General features: G+C 37.5%; 1 protein-coding gene across 1 annotated transcript in view; it reads right to left on the reverse strand.

The window, feature by feature from the left end:
- The window catches only part of CFTR (CF transmembrane conductance regulator), a 163127-nt gene that overhangs the window by 46415 nt on the left and 111713 nt on the right, over window positions 1–4999 (reverse strand). The window lies entirely within an intron of this gene.

The raw sequence follows: 4999 nt of genomic DNA on the forward strand, positions 1-4999 counted from the left end.
GTTGAAAAGTGAAGCCCTCAAGGGAATTAGGACTTCCTTAAGGTTACACAACATCTCGGTGATAAGGCCAGAGTGGAAAACAGAGTAGAAAGCAACTCTTCAGGACAGAAAGGAAATGTTTGGATGAAAAGAAGTCTTGGGACAGATGTCACAAATGGAAAACATGCCACAAAGCCTCATGAGAACAGAAAAACAAAGAAAGATATGATCAACAGACCATTAAGAGACGGGAGAGGCGCCTGAGTAGCTCAGTCTGTTAAGGGTCTGACTTTGGCTCAGGTTGTGACCTTGGGCTCGAGCCCCACATTGGGCTCTGTGCTGACAGCTTGGAGCCTGAAGCCTGCTTCTACTTCTGTGTCTCCCCCTCTCTCTGCCCCTCTCCTGCTTGCATGCTCTCTTTCTCTCTCTCTCTCTCCCTCTCTCCCTTCCTCTCTCAAAAATAAATAAACATTTAAAAAAAGTTTTTTTAAAAAGAGGAGGAAAAAATAGGAGAAATGAATCCTCCCCTCTAATTCTTAAGCAAAAACTGCTTTCAATACAAAAGAATTAAGCACAAGGAGCAACAAAGAAAAGTCTTTTCTTCTTGCCATCAGGTTTCTTGCTGGTCATCAGTCACCTGATCCTTACTGGAATCCAAAATAAACACATGCAATAAAAGGATAAAGGAGAAATAGAGGGAGTTTCTATTGACAGAAAACTCTACTCGGATTGCATCAACCCTGCAAGAACATTCTGGAACATCATTAACTTGATTCTAAAGTGTGAGCCCTGCAGATATGCAGTCTTCCCTACTCATCCTGGTGGTCTCCTTCCACTTGTGTTATTATTAGGAACACACAGTACAACAGGCAGGTGTTATCTGCTGCTGTCCTTAGAGAATGAAGGCAGCAGGATAATGTTTGTATGTTCAGATCTTGTAGCTATGATATGACTAAGTGGTAGACAGTTCTGAAAATACATGAATTGTCAATGACCTCATTCAAACAAGAGACTTTGAGTGTGGGTAATTAATTTATCAGTCACCATATGGCTTGGTATTGCTAAGTTTGAAACACCACATTGGTACCCATTCTAACTCTTATTTATTAATCTTCAATCATTCATGGAGGCAGAAATATAGGTATGCACTGACTCTTTAAGCTACATAATGCTTAAGTAGCTAACAATGGGACAAAGAGAAGCTTTATGGTACTAAAAATGCCAGGCATCGTGTGATTCCAAAGAAAATAAATCAGTATACAGATCTGTTAACTAAGAATACAAAAAATTTAAAATAATAGCTTTAGCAAGAACAACTTTAATTCTTACAGCACTTGAAGTATGGAGTTAAAAGGAATTAACACTTCTTTTCTCATCCTATCTACAGAATGGTGTAAAATATACAAATGAAACAAATAGATAGACATATACACAATTCATGTTAAAATGAAGAATCTGAAATAACAGTTTTTAAAACACTGTGATATCAACCAAAATAATTGGAAATTCCTTAAAATAAAAATTTCCAGTGGGAATTATTAAATTTCGCTCTATGATAATTTTACTATCTTCTAAATTTCTGAGGTGATTCACAGCCTATTAAACTATATTGTTCAATAGCTGACAATGATTTTTGTTTCCAAACTACAATATGAAGTCAGACAAATTAGTAGGTAGAACAGAAGCTTTATTCCTTTTAATGGTCTCTTGATACCTCGTGTGTTATTTTGAGGACATTCTAGATAAGAACTTATGCTCCAAAATCAAGTTTACTAGAAGATAGTCTATTACTGTGCTTTATAAACATATGGAGGTGTCAAGTTGGTAGTGCATGCATGTGTGTGTGTGCGTGTGTGTACAGACACACATATATATACACATATACACACACATACACAGATAGCTGGGGGATGGTCTACAGTAGAGATATGAATGAGTAATTCATTGAGAGAGCTTCTGCAGCTCGGAGTCAGATGGTAACAGCTAGAAAGAATACAGATAGAAGAGGGCTGGACTATAGATCTCTGAACATCTCTAAGAGGAAGGACCATCAGAGAGAATTAAGAAGGAACCAAAGAGGTAACAGGGACAGGCAGGAGTAGCATCATGGCAGTGAGAGAAGAAAATATCACCAAAAGGATTTGTTCATGGCATAAGTACTGCAGAGAGGGTGAGGAAAATAAGAACGTTCACTCTGGCAGGATGTTGGTCATGAGTCGTGGGGGTGATGGAAATCAAGTGAAGTAGGTTGTGGCATGAACGAGAAGGAGGAAATGGAGACATGCCCTCTTTCAAGAAGTTGTGCTATAAATAGATCAAAGAAAACACATGCTTCAGCTAGAGATCAAGAGGAGGTAGTTTTACAATGGGGAAGGAGGTCCTACAAAGAAGAGTGAATTGCATAGTACTGGCCTTTAAATAGGAACAAACACACAGAGGGAAGGTAGAGCATATGAGTAGAGGTGTAGTAGAAACAAGGAAATTCTTTCTGGCTGCAACTATTTTTTCTATGAAGCATGCAGCAAGGTCACTGGCTGAGAGTGCAGGTGGTGGAATTACTGGCACTTCTGAGAAAAGATAAGAAGGTGGGAAAGAACTATCTTACGGAATATAATAAAGACTTTATTAGGAAAATGTAATAAAAGGGTTGTTGGTCAGCTTTGAGTGTTGATAACTGAGATGTGTAGTCAGTCACAAATACAAAGTGACATGAAGTAAGGATAGGAAGGGTTTTCATCCAAATACTACCCTTCCTGGTTGGGAGCTAATAAAATCCAGGCACCTGGGTGTATGTAACCGATGAGCAGTAAAAGAAAAGTCATTTGCTGCTTTTATAACTTCATTGTTCCTTTTATGTTTGAATCTGTGCCTGTGTCTATAGTAGACCAGATGGGTAATGAAATATTCTTTCAAAGCCTAAAAACTGAAAGTGTGTATCAAAACATCTTGTTTAGTGTGTTTAAAGTCAGATCTAAGTTTGGTTAAGACACTTAGTAATGTAAAATGAGAATACCTTGAGTTTTTCCTTGAAAAGTCACAAGGATCTTCAGTGTTAACATCATATAGATCTGAAATTTGGGGGCACAGCTTTCTCCCCTCTTACCCTCAACATATGCCAGGTGAAAATAAAAAAAAATTACTATACAACTTTAGCAGTTGTATAAGTAAAAGCTGTATGATGGGAATTAAAAACTAGATAAATGCTCACAAGGGCCCGGAAAAGACCATGTGTACTATTTGGCAGGGAAATGAAAACTAACTAAATGAAATGGTCACTTTGATATTCAAACAAAAGAACATGACATTTTAAAATGAGATCAATTGTAAACATTGATACTTTTCATAGACTGTATTATAACATAGTAGTTCTTTGCAAAGATTCTTTTATGCCAGAAGATGAAAGACACAATGTCACAACACAGGTTACAAAGCCCAGAATATTCATACAAAAAGCTGGGGAAGTAAAAATATCTTAAAGAAACTTAAATAGAGATTGGACAAAAACTTAAATAGAGATTGGACAAACAGAATAGAAATGTACCAAATGTTTCAACATCAGTGTACAGAGGTTGTTTCCTAAACCAAGAAAATTAACACAGCAAAGAAAAAGGAACTGTTCATATACAAGGTAAAGTGATAGTTTTAGACAAAGAGGTGAAGTACAGTTAAGGATATTAACTGTAAAGTCAAAGTTGTAGAAAGTTTGACCAAAAAATTAAATAAATGCAAGCAGAGTATGGATTTACTATTTTCTTGCTATTTCTATAGAAACATTTTTCTATTTTTTTAAAATTTTTTAAATGTTTTATTTATTTTTCGTACAGAGAGAGACAGAGCATGAGAGGGGGAGGGTCAGAGAGAGAGGGAGACACAGAATCCGAAGCAGCTAGCTCAGAGCCTGACGCGGGGCTCAAACCCACGAATGTGAGATCTGACCTGAGCCAAAGTCAGAGGCTTAACCAACTGAGCCACCCAGGTGCCCCCCCTTTTTTTTTAAGTTTACTTATTTTGAGAGAGAAAGGGAGCAGGGGAGGGGGAGAGAGAGAGAGAGAGAGAGAGAGAGAGAGAGAGAGAGAATCCCAAGCAGACTCCATACTGTTAGTACAGAGCCCAACATAGGGCTCAAACTCAGAAACTGCGAGATCATGACCCAAGCCAAAATCAAAATCAAGAGTAAGATGCTTAACCAACTGAGTCACACAGGCACCCCCCTACCAAAGAAACATTTCTAAGTACATTTATGAGACCCAACCCCAAAAGCATGAGTTAAGTGAGGAGATTAATGGGATCAGGAAAAAAGCTGATCAAACCCAAAAAATAATGTTAAAGGAAATGAGAGACAGCCTACCATAAATCATGTTAGGGTTAAATTACATTTTAATGAATTATTAAAAGGCTTTGATTATATGAAACATTAAGATTCATGGCCAAGAAGAGGGAATGAAAAGGTTTTTCCCTAGTGATTTTTTTTGTGATGATATTTGTTCTGATAGGAATTGGCTATATAATTTTCACAGCTGAATGACCATGTGCACCCTGGGAACATGGGACTGATCTCAGAGAGCGGAAAAGGAACCTAGGCAAAATGTGTAATGATGGTATTATGCAGTCATTCTCAACTTGACTCTCCAGCTCCTCTGTATATGCAGTAATGGAAGACTGATTGATGTTCAATGCGGCACTCCAGACAGACAAATAGAAGTTGACGATGAGGCTACCCTTGAAAATCATGTATTTTTTTTAAATTAAAAGTGGGAAATCTGCCTTTCTTCCTTTTTCCTCTCACTCTTATTGCCATGGGCTGTGTGCCCCTGACACATCATTCACTCAGTTATACGCTAGCATGGACTCTGCATCATAGGGAACCAAGACAAATAAAACAACAAAACCAAATGGTCTTTAAAAACACTAATAAAGTATATACATGTGTGGGAATATTGATCAAGCAAAAAGAGAGACAGCAAAAAGAAACACCCTAGGAATGATAAAGGAGCTATCACTAAAGACTAGAAATAATATA

The sequence above is a fragment of the Suricata suricatta genome, chromosome 2, assembly GCF_006229205.1.
Source record: "Suricata suricatta isolate VVHF042 chromosome 2, meerkat_22Aug2017_6uvM2_HiC, whole genome shotgun sequence".
Lineage (NCBI taxonomy): Eukaryota > Metazoa > Chordata > Mammalia > Carnivora > Herpestidae > Suricata > Suricata suricatta.